The 17,737-nt window shown below is 25.4% G+C and overlaps 1 protein-coding gene across 1 annotated transcript in view; it reads left to right on the top strand.

Moving 5' to 3' along the window:
- Nucleotides 1-3,293: 3,293 nt before the first annotated feature.
- Nucleotides 3,294-17,737, top strand: part of LOC109596306 (stAR-related lipid transfer protein 13) — a 102,376-nt gene continuing 87,932 nt past the window's right edge. Inside the window, exons 1-2 of the mRNA XM_049968285.1 lie at nt 3,294-3,453; nt 16,070-16,141. The gene's annotated coding sequence lies outside the window, so the exon portion shown is untranslated. The remainder of the gene's footprint in view (nt 3,454-16,069; nt 16,142-17,737) is intronic.

Raw genomic sequence — 17,737 nt, 5'->3', positions numbered from 1 at the left:
AATTACGTGCTTTACAGGAGTTCTCATCGTATTTGATTATGAAATATTTAAATCTGGAAGTCCAATCATTAGAAATTATTGCAATTTCATTATTCTCTTAATATTTAACATAGAAACTATATTTTCAACGTATTTTGCCCTAAGAATTCTAAAAATTGAATAGATTGCTGAGACTCTTCATTGTATTTGATTATGAGAGTTTCAGTAACTTATACAACTTTTGGAAAGTTAATCATCATATATAATGTGTTTCCAACGTATTTTTTCTAATGTATCTTTGTGAAAAATGTGTTTTGTCCTAAGAATTCTAAAAATTATGTAAGCTACCGGTACTCTTCATTGTATTTGATTATGATAGTTCCAGTAACGTACATAACTTTTGGAAAGTTAATCCTCATACATCATGTGTTTCCAACGTATTTTTTTATAAAAAATTCTAAAAATTACGTGCTTTACAGGAGTTCTCATCGTATTTGATTATGAAATATTTAAATCTGGAAGTCCAATCATTAGAAATTATTGCAATTTCATTATTCTCTTAATATTTAACATAGAAACTATATTTTCAACGTATTTTGCCCTAAGAATTCTAAAAATTGAATAGATTGCTGAGACTCTTCATTGTATTTGATTATGAGACTTTCAGTAACTTATACAACTTTTGTAAAGTTAATCAACATATGTCATGTGTTTTCAACGTATTTTTTATAAGAATTTTAAAAATGGAAGTCCAATCATTAGAAATTATTGCAATATCATTATTCTATTAATATTTAACGTAGAAATTATATTTTCAACGTATTTTGCCCTAAGAATTTCATTATTCTGTTAATATTTAACATCGATTTGTATGAAATTTGTGATTTAATTTATCAGAGAAGTGTTGTTGGAGTATCTGTTTGTGAAAAATGTCCAGGTATGAAAGCAATATTCAACATATTTTGTTGTAACAATTCTAAAATTTAAATGTTTACTGAGGCATTTCATTACATTAAATTGTGAAATCCGCTGGTAATGGGTTAAACTTTTGGAGTTAAATCATGGATATTATTAAAATCTTGTGTCTACTATCTATTTAAACAATGTAATGTTATTTTGCTTTAAGGAATTCAAAAATTTAAACGATTTATTGTATGTTTTTCATTGTCTTGCTATTGTGCTGATATTTAACATCAATCTTTTAACTTTATGTTAACATGAAATTTATCACGTAAGTAAAATTGTTTCTAATTAAATATATTTGTTGTGTTAAACATGTTTTTTATTTTAACATTAATTATTATTTAAAAAAATATATTTGATAGAAGTATTCAAAAGTTAATATTTAACGTAATTTGATTAAATTATTTAATCTGTTTACACAAGTTGTTTTTAATATAGATGGTCAAAATTTGGAATCAGTTCAATGAAAAAAAAATTCAAACTGTTATTTCCTTTAAGAATTCAAACATTTAATGATTTCAATTTCATATTATTCTACTGATATTTAATATCAATCTTTTTAATTTATGTTTATATGAAATCTATCAAACTAAAATATAGTTTAATTGTTTATAATTTAATATAATTGTTGTCTTAAACATGTTTTTTGTTTTAACATTAAATAATAGGACTGTTATATTGTGGAAGCCTGATACAATAATTTTTAGTGATAAATGCATTTAAAAAATATATTTGATAGAAGTATTCAAAAGACAATATTTAACGTAGTTTTTTATACACTGTTTTTTAAATTCTGTGACTAACAACGAATTATAGAAAATAAGTTTTTTATTTGATTAAATTATGTAATCTATTTATACAAGGTGTTTCTAACTAACTATAACTAACAAATTTTAGAATCAGTTAGAACTCGTTCAATGAAAAAATATATATATTTAAATTTTCTTTATTACTATATTCATTTTATAAACACCTTGTTAGAATTCGTTCAGTGAAAAAAAAAAATGAAATTGTTATTCTCCTTTAAGAATTCAAACATTTAAACGATTTCACTTTCATATTATTCTACTGATATTTAACATCAATCTTTTTAATTTATGTTTATATGAAATCTGTCATGTAACTAAAATATAGTTTAATTGTTTATAATTTATTATAATTGTTGTCTTTAACATGTTTTTTTTTCATTTTTATTGATATATGCATTTAAAAAAATATATTTGATAGAAGTATTTAAAAGTCAATATTTAATGTAGTTTTTTATACATTGTTTTATGAATTCTGTGACTAACAACGAACTATGGGAAATAAATAAATTTTTTATTTGATTAAATTATTAATCTATTTATACAAGGTGTTTCTAACAAATTTTAGAATCAGTTAGAACTCGTTCAATGAAAAAAAAATATATATTTAGATTTTCTTTATTACTATATTCATTTTATAAACACCTTGTTAGAATTAGTTCAATGAAAAAGAAAAAATGAAACTGTTATTTTCCTTTAAGAATTCAAACATTTAAACGATTTCACTTTCATATTATTTTATTGATATTTAACACTAATCTTTTCAATTTATGTTTATGTGAAATCTATCATGTAACTAAAATATAGTTTAATTGTTTATAATTTAATATAATTGTTGTCTTAAACATATTTTTTTGTTTCAACATTAATTATTAGGACTGTTATATTGTGGAAGCCTGATGCAATAAATTTTATTGATAAATGCATTTAAAAAAATATATTTGATAGAAGTATTCAAAAGTCAATATTTAACGTAGTTTTTTATACATTGTTTTATAAATTCTGTGACTAACAACGAACTATAGAAAATAATTAAGTTTTTTATTTGATTAAATTATTTAATCTATTTATTCAAGGTGTTTCTAACTAACTCTAACTAACAAAATTTCGTATCAGTTAGAACTCGTTCAATGAAAAAAAAATATATTTAGATTTTCTTTATTACTATATTCATTTTATAAACACCTTGTATTATTTGCAAGAATTTAAAAGATAAAATTATATTTCTAAATAAAAAAAGGATAAAAATATTTTTCCATTTCATCAAAAGTTTACATTCAAATTATTATTTACCCACACATATTTAAGTGGTATTAATTTATTTAAATAGCTTCATACAAAATTGAGAACACAAATTAAAAAAGTGCTGCCGTGATAGCAACAATATACCGCGATTTTGGTGTAAAACGTTATTTACACTAAGATTGATATATCCCCATCATGGGCAAATGCAGGACTCCCACCATTACCTTAATCTTCAGTTTACATTCAACTTGACTTAGTTACTATAGTGGTATAGTGAGACCGCTCAGTAGTGTTCAAACCGTATGCGCGTTTGCCCGACTGATTCTGAGTGCGCTGAGCTTAAACGTAAAAACATCGCGTTCCGTGTTTGTTGACGTTTGTTTTGAAATATTATTTTGTGCATTCTGTGACGGATTTTAGTGACGTTCGATCATTTGGACGCATAATATTTGATGTTCAAGTGAGTGGCCGTTGTTTTAAGCCAGTTCCGTCTGTTGTCACATTTATAATAGTGTAGGATTTTCGTTATATGCGTCGGCGAATATCACACACCTTTTCATAAAAGCTCCTTCCCGTGTATCTCTCTTACTTACGTCACATTGTGTTTTTATTGAGTGCCCGTTGCTTAGTCAAATATAGTAACCCTTACGTCTCGGGGTTATGTTATTATGTTGACGGCGTAAAAAAATTTTATTGCACCGTAAATATATAGTCGCACATAAAACGCACCGAATTTTGCTCGAATCTACTTACTCCTGGAACTATGCAATTTTGCATATTCACTGATTCTGTAAAACTATACATCTAATCATAATATATGTTATGTATAAATAGGCTGTTCGTAATACGATATTAGGAAGTTCATTTAACTTCAAGCTATAAAACAATCAAGACATACTTGATAAAATTTAGCGTATTGGCCAAGTATGATTATATACATAAACGAAGAAATCGATACTTTGATAAGCTCTAATTTCGTTCATTCACATTTTGCGGGTTTTCCCTTTGAAGAATTGTTCGTGTACGTCAATGCTTTTACCAGAATCGTGAATACCACGAATGTTTATGTGTACCGATGGTACTAACAATTTTCATATGGAGCAATTTTAATATGAATAATTCTTGTTTCCATGATTAAACATTAAATTTTAATATTTTTTTCAACAATAAACCAGTTTAACTAAAAATAAATTGCATATGTTACCGCAATATATTTTTGTATTAAGTTAAGTCTTAGTGTCGATTCAATTATTCTAAATATATATTTTTTGTATTTATATTAATTAAGTTTTTATTTTACGTAGCATAAATTAAAACATAAACATGAAATCAAATGTTGGGCGCCAATTTTTTATCATGTTTGTTAAATTATAATGAAATCTGATCATTAAATAATAACTTCTTGTATTTGAAATATAAGATATTTGTAATTTTACATAAATTTATGATTATTTTTTATCACAGCTTTATTATTATTTTTTTAAATAATATATATTAAATTGTTGGGCGCCAATTTTTATTGTCATTTTTTCAAATATTTGTAAATAACTAATTTTTTGATATTTTTTTTTTCAACAATAAAACATAAAATAATAAAAAGATGAATTTTTATTTTTAATTGTTATTTTATTAATAATGTTTATAATTGTTTGGGCGCCAATATGTTTTTATATTAATTTGTTTTAAAATGTTTAATGTGATTTAAATTACTCAAAACAAATTTTATAGCATTTATATATCAAAATATGCAAATTATTATTTGTAGGAAAAGTTATTATATTAATAACATAAAATTATTTGTTGGGCGCCAATTTTTTATACTGTTTGTTAAATGACAATAAAATTTGAACATTAGAGCTAATAACTCTTGTTTTTGCATTGCAAAATAGAATATTTATATTCTTACAACATAATTATAATGTAATTATTTTTTACTGCTGCTCTATTTTAATAAAAAAAATTGCACATTAATTTGTTGGGCGCCAATTTTTATTCTGTAATTGTTCCAAATATTCATGTGTAAACATTTAGTTTTAGTGTGTTCTTAACAATAAAATATAAAATAATACAAGAGTTATTCATATATTTATATTGTAGAGTTATATTGTTATAGATTAAATTGTTGGGCGTCAATCCATTTTTATATTAAGTTATTTTTTAATGTTTAATGTGAATTTAACAATTAAAAATTAATTTTGTATTATTTTTTTAAAGTAAATAAATTATTTTAGGTCGAATAAGGTAAAAAATAAAAATAAAATTAAACGTTGGGCGCCAATTTTTTATACTTTTTGTTAAATTCACGTGAAATTTAGACATTAATTAATAACTCTTGTTTTTGTATTGAAATATTAGATACTTATATTTTAACAACAGATGTGTATTTATTTTTTATTTCAGTTGTATTTACTAAAAAGATAAATTTTAATATTATTGTTGGGCGCCAATTTTAGTTTAAAAAATTCACAGTTATTTTTAATGTTTTGTGTTAATTCAATTACGTAAAATAAATTTTATTGTATTAAATAAAACTATATTATGATATTTTTTATGTTACAAATTTTAATAAAAAATATATAATGAAATAATAAAAAACTATATCTATATTTTTATTGTAATTTTATTAATAATGAATGAAATAGTTGGGCGCCAATATTCATCTATTCAAAATATATAATTTTATATTTATATTAATTAAGAAAACTATTCAAGGTAGTACAGATCAAAGTATAAACGTAAAATTAAATTTGAGCCACAGCTATTTTTTAATATATTATATCATGTACATACTTATCAGTGATATTTTTATTATTTATTTGGACGCCAATTAAAAATTTTAAATTATTATTTAATAAATTTTAACAATTTATATATGAAAAAAGTTTTTATTTTAACTCCTCAGTAACGCCAACACCATCACAAGTACGTGCTAGTTTCATGAAACGTTAAAGCGACACCAAACAACAACAAACAAGTTCAAAAATCAAAGTTCCCTATCCCTATTGTGAATCTTCTCGGTAACGATCCTTAAGAATGATTTTGGGCATTTAATTTTAGACACGGCCTGTGTCGTCTCCGACGACACCCTTTTTCTACAGACACACATTTTGGTCAATTGTTACCGGGAATTCGCCGGAAGTTTTCTTTCACCCGAGGGTTTATTTTATGATGCAAAGATAAATAATGTCAGTGCCTCGATACTGTCGTCCGAAAACGCACAGAACCACCGCCCTCTGCCACAGACCGGGCGTTGTGAAAACTCCACGACGTTGCGACAGATATTCAGTTGTAATTGGATAAAATAATGATCGTGAATTAGTGGCAATAACAATATAATACATCCTCGTGTTCTGTCATTTTTAATACCTCATTGTCAACTGCAGTTTTCAATAGAGCGATTCCAGCAATTCTAAGAATCAACAACGCTTTATAAGGGTTATGACTAGAAAGTGTTTTATCACCTAACCATTTGCATTTGAATATCATTTTTCTTTTCACTAATTTCAGTGTAAACTGTACTAACGTTTAACAAATATGGAAATGAGTACCTCATTGTTCAGTTAAAAGGTACTTTTGTGTTCTAGATTTGGAAAAACTAATTTCGGAACTAAGAAAGCCTTATGTTTATTCTACATATTAAATATAATAAACGTTTATAGGAGCAAACAGTAAACAGCAATCGACATGAATGAAAAAGTGTAAAAATCAATGCGAGCTAAGAATAAACTATCTGTGTAATTATAAATAAAACAGATAATCTAGAAATAATATAAATAAGTCCGTCTTTTTCCGTCATTTTATAATCTCTGGTGCCAAAAACAATAATTTATAATTGTTATTTATTTTAATTCGGGTTATCTTAATGAAATGAGTTGTGGTCATACAACATGAGCGTCTAAATTTATAATTTGAATCATACGGATCTTATTCAAAATGCGATTTATTTATAAAACCATGCTTCGAAAATAAATAACGACTTTTGCCAGTTATGTAAAACGTTCGATTAGATATGGTCGTATTGCAAAATTTCCTAAAACGCAAAAAAAATCGAAACTGGACGTTTTAAAATTGTGACAAACTGGTAAAGCACGAAATTATCAATTAAGTACGACCTCATACTTATCAATACGTATAAATGTTGTGAATATAAATAACTTTTATTGCCGGAGACGTAAATAATTCAATGTACCATTGTTAAATTATATATATGTTTTCCTCAAATGCGCAGCAAACAAAACGTGATTTAAAAGCTATGAACAATATAAAACTACGTTTTCCTTTTTATTTACCTACTTTTGTTTTTGTACGCAGCTGAAGAATAGAATTTTAAACAAAAACGTATGATTACATCCGTGTATAAGTACTAATTTGTTTGCGTGTACGTATTTGTTGCTACAGATACATATTTTCGTAATTTTTAGATACTATTACGTCTATTTATGTTTACATAATAATATAATTGCAACTAATTATACTTATACATTAAGGTCACGAGTTCTAGATAAATCAGCTGAAATCAAAAATAAATTCCTCGTCACTTTTAATTTTAAATAATTGATCAGTTGTGAAATTGATCTATTTATATAAATTATATTATTTTGTTGTATTTTTTCTCTGCAAAAGATATCTTATCGTCGCAAAAATTATAATTTGTTCTGTTTACTGAGCTTAATTTATTTAATAAATTGGCCATGACTGTAGAAAACATATTTTTATCGCACTTTATTTTATTGCGACGTTACTGCTACTAAATTATCAAATATTTTTTATTAAATTACTAAATTTATTAATTACGTAAACGGAAAGCAAACTAAACAATTTAAAGTATTGCTTATTTTTATATTTCTTTTATTAAATTGTTTAATGAACTAAAATACTAAAATAATAATAGATATTTATTTCAGCACATTATGATTTGTTTTTAAAATATCACAAGCTGACTAAAGACGATTAACTTTTAATATTTATAGTTTTGTATCATTGATTTTAAATTGTTGGGCGCCATACATAAATATTTTTATATTTTTTACTTTTCATCCATAACAGATCCAATTGTTGCTTTGAAAATAGGATATTTACTATTTTACATAAAATTATTTTTTATTACAGTTTTATTTTATTAAAAAAAAAATTATAAATATTAAATAGTTGAGCGCCAATTTTTATTTTCATCCTTCCAAATATTCTTTTGTAAACACTAATTTTTTAATATCTTTTTAATAATAAAGGAAATGCTGAGAAGAGTTTTATTTTTATTGCAATTTTATTAATAATGTATAGAATTTTATTAAAAAAATTATATATATTAATTTGTTGGGCGCCAATTTTTATTCTATCATCGTTTCAAATATTCATATATAAACACATATTTTAAGTGTTTTCTCAACAATAAAATGTGAAACAGTACAAGAGCTATTCTTGCATTTATATTGTAGTTTAATTAATAATAATTTGAATGAAATAATGGAATTGTTGGGCGCCAATCTATGTATTAAATTATTATTCAACGTAAATTTAAACACTTATTTTATTATTTATTATTATTATTATTTTATAATACTTTTTCAACCACAAAAAATAATAAAAAGAGAAATTTTCATATTATTATAATTTTATTAATAATAGATAATAATAGATAATGTGGTTTCAACTCATTTTCTTATAATAATGATAATTTGTAATAACTTTGTTGCCTTTATATTAATTAGGTAGGTAAATTAGTTTAGGTAGTATAAGAAAAAATTCAAACATAAAAATAAACGTTTGGCGCCAATTTTTATATTGTTTTTTAAATTATAATAAAATCTAAACATTAACTTATAACTCTTATTTATGTATCGAAAAATGAAACATTTATATTCTTGTAATATATTTGTAATTACTTTTTATTACAGTAATATTTTATTAAAAAATATGTATACACATAAATTTGTTGGGCGCCAATTTTTATTCTGTCATCGTATCAAATATTTATATCCAAAGAGTTATCTTTATTATTTTTCAACAATAGAACTTGGAATATTAAAAAAAATATTCTTAAATTTTTATTGTAGTTTTATTAATAATAGATGAAATTGTTGGGCACCAATCTATTTTTGCTTAAAGTTATTTTTGATGTTTCAAAATATTCGAAATAAATTTACTGCATTTATATCAAATAGGTAAATACATAAAAGTGTATTTTTATGATCGATGAAATAACTTGGTTTAAAATGTCACAAGCTAACTGAAAATGATTAATTAATTTTTTATTAAAATTTATAGTTTCGAATCATTAATTTCATTTTCATGTATCTAATAATAAAATAAAGATTAACATTCATTTTTCTTATGTCGTCAGCTTGAACGATGTACAATAACACTCAATAACATGTTATCAATTCTTACATGTAAAAACACTAAAGTATATCATAAATACTCGACTATTTCTAGTAACAATTTCGTATGTCACCTGTTTTAAGCGACCAATGACAAAACAAAACCAAACAATTTATTTCTGACGCAATCTAAAAACACACCATGACTGTACCTGCACTGATTCATTGACTAGTTTTTTTGGCAAATTTTGGACGGTCGTCAAAACCTCATTCAGGTGTTTTGAAATGCACAATTAGGAAATTTGGTCAAAAAACCCGACTAATTGATTTATTTTTAAGTGAACACATTTCGTCACAACTGCAAGTTATGAAAGTTACAATAGTTAACCATCTATCCATACAGCATAACGACGTGAAAATGACTCTTTCTTGTGCGACCACAAAAACGATGTACGACCATTTGTTGTCTCCCATTGTTATATTTCATTTTCTTTTTTATATTTATGGTGTTCTGTGACATGTGTTCTTTTTTAACTGATATTATCACTTCCTGTGTTTTTGTACACAACGAATATCCCTTTACTGAAACATTAATACCAGTAATTGGGCAATTAATAATGTTTTAAAAAATTTCGAACGTTTACACGGTCCACCGACAGAACTACACAATAAGTCCAGTTCCAATCAATAATTCTCCGTTATTTGAGGATTTGTAAGGCTCACGTGTCAAAACTGCATTAACAAAAGCGTGAACAATGTGTCGAAGACAATCGAGAGCAGCCCACGAAACATTTTATCATGTTTTATTGAGCACCTATCAACGTTATAATGAAAGACTCAAATTATTATATTTTTTGTATCTCTTCAATCTGACACAGATTTCGTAAGAGAGCACTTTAGTAATCACTGTTCATGTCAGATGTAATGTTACTTCTATTTTAAGAATTGCCCAATATAAAAAAACATCACGGTACCCTTTGCCGGAGTAAATTAAATTTGTATTTGGCGATAGTACTAATTTGTATTGGGACGATCGTGAACGATGAATTTTCGAATTAGCATATTACTGAGATCCGCTCGAATAAAACACGGAATTTATTATTTGTTAAGATAACAATGTCTCCCATGAATTACATAACGCCATAAATATTACATGTGTTTGGAAATATTATATTACACCGAACGTTGTTGTCGAACTATTAAAAAGTTGTTAGGCATTTTATAATGGGCAAGTTTTTGTTCGTGGATTTGCATACGTTGGATTCTTCAAATTTTCCACAGTAGCCAACAGATTTTTTCACTGCTTCAAGACCTAAATAACGCTTTTAATTGGGGTTATCTTAAATCACCATCGGTGCATGATAAAGCTCAAAAGATGTCTTCTAATCAGGGGATAAAAATGTTGGGTTGTTAATTTATCACGTAATAAAATGTTATGGATCAGTTTTATTCTACAGTCATACCAATCAATGATTCTCCATTATTTTAAGATTTGTAGAGCTGTTTATAATAGACAAATTGTGGTTCGTAGATTAGCATAGATTGTATTCTTCAAATTTTCCATAATAGATAATAGATTTTTTCACTGCTTCTTGAAGCCTAAAATCACTTTTGATTGGTGTTATCTTGAAGTATCATTAGTTCATGGTAGAACTCAAAAGATATCTTCTAATCAAGGGTTAAAAATAATTGTAATAAAATGTTCTGGATCAGTTTATTAAAATTAAAAAATGGAATATCCACAGTTATTAAAATTAAAAAATGGGTACAAGAAAATGGGAAAAGTCATCAATGTTCAGGACTAACTTTAAGTATTTTTCTTTTTATTGAATAATTTAAATTTTAAATGTTTCTTTGAGCTTTTACCTCTGATTTTTATTTAGTGACAGAAACTAAATTTAATTGAAAATTTCTTCTTCTTTGGGGGATTTCTACAAATTTTATGGTATTTTTTGTTAACTTATCTTTTTTTAAGTATTTTTCTTACCATTTAATCATTTAAATTTTAAATGTTTCTTTGAGCTTTTCTAGGATATTTACTTCTTTAGTGACAGAAACTAAATTTATTTTAAAATTTCATCTTCTTTGATGGATTTCTTCTAATTTTATTGTATTTTTTGTTAACATCCTTTTTAAGTATTTTTTTATTATTTAATCATTTAAATTTTAAATGTTTCTTTGAGCTTTTACCTCTGATTTTTATTTAGTGACAGAAACTAAATTTATTTGAAAATTTCTTCTTCTTTTGTGGATTTCTACAAATTTTATGGTATTTTTTGTTAACTTATTCTGTTTAAGTATTTTTCTTATTATTTAATCATTTAAATTTTAAATGTTTCTTTGAGCTTTTCTATGATTTTAACCTCTGACTTTTATTTAGTCACAGAAACTAAATTTATTTTAAAATTTCATCTTCTTTGGTGGATTTCTTCTAATTTTATTGTATTTTTTTGTTAAATTATCCTCTTTAAGTATTTTTCTTACTATTTAATCATTTAAATTTTAAATGTTTCTTTGAGCTTTTCTAAGATTTTTACTTCTGATTTTTATTTAGTGGCAGAAACTAAATTTATTTTAAAATTTCTTCTTTGGTGGACTTTTACTAATTTTATGGAATTTTTTATTAACTAATTCTGTTTAAGTATTTTTCTTATTATTTAATCAGTTAAATTTTAAATGTTTGAGCTTTTCTAGACCTAAGACCTAAAATTACTTTTGATTGGTGTTATCTTAAAGTATCACCAGTTCATAATAAATCTCAAAAGATGTCTTCTAATCAAGGGATAAAAATTTTTGATTGTAAATTTATCACTTAATAAAATGTTCTGGATCAGTTTATTACAATTAAAAAATGGAAGTACAAGAAAATTGGAAAAGTCATCAATGTCTAGGATTAGCTTGGATCTCTTACTCCCCTTTGAGTTCATCTTCCATGGTCGATAAATATTATCAGTGCATGATGCAATAATAAAATGAATCTAAACGACTAACTGAATATTGATTCGTACACCACCATTGGAAATACCTCGAACCAATCAAATGCAATTTTAATGGCGATTGATTAGCACTCACGTAGTTATCTTATCAGGCATTTTACACGTAAGTAAAACATTAACGGCCGGAGACAATTAACCATTAATTGATTTTGACGTCAGACAGAAACGTCTACCTAATATGAAGAAGAAAATTTCGACAGCCTGTCGATGGCAAATGGTTTTTAATTTTGCACACCTGGCACAGACAAGCTGCAAAGTGATCAGCCACGTGCCTTTTTCTATCGTTTCCTAGCCATAAGGCACCTTCAGGAAACCCGGCCTAATTATATTTGATCTTTATAGTGGCAGCACATGCGACTACCCTAACAAAACATCTTCAGGTCACGTCGATTTATCGTGCACGGATTAGGTTCCGGGGGGACTGGGCGAATGTGGTTAACCAAAGGTGCATCATGCCATTTTATATGGCGAGGAGGCACAATGAACTGCTAACAAGAGTCCGTTCAATAATTTATCAGTGGGTGAAATAGTTGTTTAAATCGACGATTTAATGCTTGATTGGGATTGTAATAAGCATGACACGTAAATAATATTAAGATTTTATGCTTCTTGGAAGATTAGACATTTCTATTCACGTCTAAAACTTTCGATTACCGCTTTTATTGTACCTGGATTTGGAATAATATCGGGCCTATTAGTGGGAAATTTATTCATACCCTTCTGTGACCGCATCGTTATATTCTTTTATTATCTCACCTTATTATTCAATAATATTTACAGTTGTAGTTTGTGACTGAATATCCGTGAAAAATTATCAATACTCGATATATTTCGACGTGTCAGGTAAACAATTAATAAGAAAGCTCTGTCTACCATATATCAATATTAAATTTGAAGTAAATATGACGTATCGTTTGAATATTTTTTATTTTTAGATAATATATAGTTATGGTAATAAGGTGGTCTAAGATTATTAACATAACCAGTCCCAGAAAAATGTTAAATTCATTTTAATGCACGTATTTTATTAATGACCTGTTTCTAATCATTAGTACCATTATTGCATAACAAACCAAATTATTTGTAATAATTTTTAACTACCATCATTTAAAATACTTATACCAATTTTGGTTATAGTTTGTCATGAGATCATTTTTAATTGTCCTCATTCCATTCTTAAATTAATTACCCTGCTATTTGTAAAACTATTAAAATAAATAACCACCATTTATCATATAAAGGAGGGTCATAATTTGACTATATAATTTTTTTTCTTTTCATCTTTTTTGATGGATTTCTTCTAATTTTTATGTTATTTTTCGTTATTAATTTTTTTCTTACTATTTAATCATTATTTCTTCTATATCTTCTAGGATTTGTACCTGTTGCTTTTATTTATTGAGAAAAAACTAATTTTTTTTTATAATTTTCTGTTTTTGACGGGGCTTTTAAAAGTTATGGTCTGTAGGTATTTTTCTTTTTATTTAATCAATTAAATTTTAAATGTTTCTTTGAGATTTTCTAGGATTTTTACCTCTGATTTTTATTTAGTGACAGAAACTAAATTTATTTTAAAATATCTTCTTCTTTGGTGGATTTCTACTAATTTTATGGTATTTTTTTTTTTGTTAATTTATCCCCTTTAAGTATTTTTCTTCTTATTTAATCAATTAAATTTTATATGTTTCTTTGAGCTTTTCTAGAATTTTTACCTCTGATTTTTATTTAGTGACAGAAACTAAATTTATTTTAAAATATCTTCTTCTTTGGTGGATTTCTTCTAATTTTATGGTATTTTTTGTTAGATTATCCTCTTTAGGTATTTTTCTAATATAATCATTTAAATTTTAAATGTTTCTTTAAGCTTTTCTAGGATTTTTACCTCTAATTTTTATTTAGTGATAGAAACTAAATTTATTTTAGAATTTCATCTTCTTTGGTCGATTTCTTCTAATTTTATGGTATTTTTTGTTAGCTTATCTATCTTCTTTAGGTTTTTTTCTAATATAATCATTTAAATTTTAAATCTTTCTTTAAACTTTTCTAGTATTTTTACCTCTAATTTTTATTTAGTGATAGAAACTAAATTTATGTTAGAATTTCATCTTCTTTGGTGGATTCTTTCTAATTTTATGGTATTTTTTGTTAACTTATCCCCATTAAGTATTCTTCATATTATTTAATCATTTAAATTTTAAATACTTCTTTGAGCTTTTCTAGGATTTGTATCTCTGACATATATTTAGGGACAGAAAGTAAATTTATTTTAAAATTTCAACTTTTTTGGTGGATTTCTTCTTCATTTAAATTTAAATGTTTCTTTGAGATTTTCTAGAATTTTTACCTCTGATATTTATTAATTGACAATAAACTAAATTTGTTTTACTATTTCACCTTTCTTGATGGATTTATTCTAATTTTATGGTATTTTTTGTTAACTTTTAAGTATTTTTCTACATATTTAATTACCTTCATCATAGTTTACTGTTAATTTTTCAATCCAATTTAATTTTTTGATCATAATTTTTGACTCACATTTTGCTAATGGACAATGATGTGGCCTTTAATAATAATCATGTTAATTAATAACTAAGATATAATCGTCTTTCACGTTGCACTATTTTAGATTTTATCTTTTTCTTGCCACACATTATTAACAACCACAAGAATGTGTTCCAATTTCAGGTGTCTTATTATACAAATTTTCATCACGTTTTGTTTAATTGTCCCCAATTTTTTTTTTCAAATTAATTATGCGCCTATTTGTGAAACTACAAACATAAATAACAACAATTCATTATATGACAGGTCGTGACTTACAAAATATATTTTTAAATATATTCATAGCAAGGTGTTTCGAGCTATAAATGACCAGGCCCTTTTCACCCAATACAACAGTTTTAGCAAAAGCAATAAACTCGACGTAACCATAAAAATAGTTGGACCTCTTTGTTGTGCGCCATAAAATTAAATTATAAACGCCCCGACAGTCACAGATTTCTTTTATACAGAGGGGTGACAATTTAAAGTTAAATTTAATTGTTGACAGTTAAATTCTTGCTGAATTTATTAAACTGATTTTCCAGCGTTAAGTCCAAAGGACAAATTACAAGATTGAGAGTGGTACATAGACATTCATAAGGTCAAGTGTAATCAGCGAGAGGTTACCAGTTGATAAGAAATGAATCACTGAAATTTCAATAAGATCATAGAAAAATTTCAATGCGAAAATACACAATTACGAAACAACGCCGACGCAATAAAAAATAAGAGATGTAATGAAATATACAATTCTTGTAACTATGTAAATGGAAAATTTCAATGTGTCATTCAACTGAATATCACAACTCAGTAGGAAATACGGTGAATACAAATGACAATGGATTGTACAACAAAATTGCAACAACAATTAATTGGCGTGTGAGAACTACTTAGAAATAATTGACAAACCGACATGAAACGTAGTAATGGGCATAAGATTTGTTAAAAATAAAAACTATCCACAATTGAAATTTATCGGTCAAGTTATAATGGTATGCGGGTGAGAACATATATAGAGAAGAATGTCGTCCCTGAGGTGATGGCTTCTTACGGCTATGCCTACAGTGAGCAGTTTTCCTTCATTAAAAAACATTTCTCTTCAAAAATCCGACCACCATTACATGTCACTTGCGAGACGTTCTTGATGTCGTTCCAACACGCACATTTTTATTAATTGCAGACATTAATGTGTTAAATATATATAATATTTTGTTTGTTCTAGGTGTACAACAGGTCGCCACGCCTTTAACCGAGCTGATTAAACCAAGGATTCAAGATTTCGTATCAGATTCAAGTAAGTAACATAAATTACTCCCGTTAAAGAACACTGATTTATTGATGTACCATTGTTTTAAGCCTACGTTTATTAAGTCTTCTTGTAGATATTTTTCGACCATCAAAAATTGTTATTCATAATTTTAATTCGTTTATCATTACTTGGTGCACCTATAAAGCTATAAAGTAATAACTTCTTATTAATATTAAATTTTATTTAAGTCATGTTGTGCAGCTTCCTGGATTGTTTTATTAATTTATGGAGCCATTGTTTTGAACCTAGGTTTGTTGATTAATCCTTTTGTAACAAATTTTTGGGCCTTCACGGAGTGTTGTTCTTAATTTTAATTACTGAATGTTGACAGCATTTCTTCACTTTATAATCTATTAATGTTTTTAATCAGATAAACTAATGTTTCTTTTACAATTTTCTTTGATGACTACTTTAAGGCATTTGTTAATACTTATTGGATACTTTTGTTTTATTAAATTAATTAGGCCATCAATGTGTGTTAATAATCAGATGTTATCTTAAATTAGTAATTCTTCTCTAAAGTTTCAACCACAATAAATAAAAAATATTTTAAAATTTCTTGTCAAATTTTAATAATGACAAGTTTTTAAATCATATTTTAATACTTCCTGAATAGTTTATTAATTTAAGATGTCATTATTTTAAATCTACGTTTTTTGATTAACTTTATGTAGCAATTTTTTGGCCTAACAAAGAGTGTTATTCATAATTTTAATAACTAGATGTTTATTTAAATTAAATTTTTAACTTCTTAAGGTACTAAAGTGTCCATGACAATAAAGAAAATAACATATATTTTTGATTGATAAGTCTTAAAAATGACAAACTTTTAAAGTTATATTTTAACATTTCCTGAATAATTTTCTTAATTTAAGATGTCATTATTTTAAATCTACGTTTTTTGATTAACTCTTTATATAGCAATTTTTTGGTCCATCAAAGAGTGTTATTCATAATTTTAATAACTTGATGTTTGCTCAAATTAGTAATTCTTCACGTCTTAAGGTACTAAAGTTTCCATTACAATAAATAAAAAATATTTTATATTCTACATTTTTTGATTAACTTTCTTAGTTTTTCTTCACTTCTTAAGGAACTAAAGTTTTTGATTGATAAATTTTAAAAGTGACAAACATTTAAGTCATATTTTAATATTTCATGAATAGTTTTGTTAATTTAATATGTCATTATTTTAAGCCTACTTTTTTTGATTAATGTAGCAACTTTTTGGTCCATCAATTTTAATAACCAGATGTTTACTCAAATTAGTAATTCTTCACTTCTTAAGGTACTAAAGTTTCCATTACAATAAATAAAAAAACTTTTATATTTTTGATTGATAAATCTTAAAAATGACAAACTTTTAAGTCATATTTTAGTATTTCTTGGATAGTTTTGTTAATTTAAGATGTCATTATTTTAAATCTACATTTTTTGATTAATTTTCTTAGTTTTTCTTCACTTCTTAAGGTACTAAAGTTTTTGATTGACAAATTTTAAAAGTGACAAACATTTAAGTCATATTTTAATATTTCGTGAATAGTTTTGTTAATTTAATATGTCATTATTTTAAGCCTACTT

The sequence above is a fragment of the Aethina tumida genome, chromosome 1, assembly GCF_024364675.1.
Source record: "Aethina tumida isolate Nest 87 chromosome 1, icAetTumi1.1, whole genome shotgun sequence".
NCBI classification, from domain to species: domain Eukaryota; kingdom Metazoa; phylum Arthropoda; class Insecta; order Coleoptera; family Nitidulidae; genus Aethina; species Aethina tumida.
This window is presented reverse-complemented; position numbering and strand designations above follow the sequence as displayed.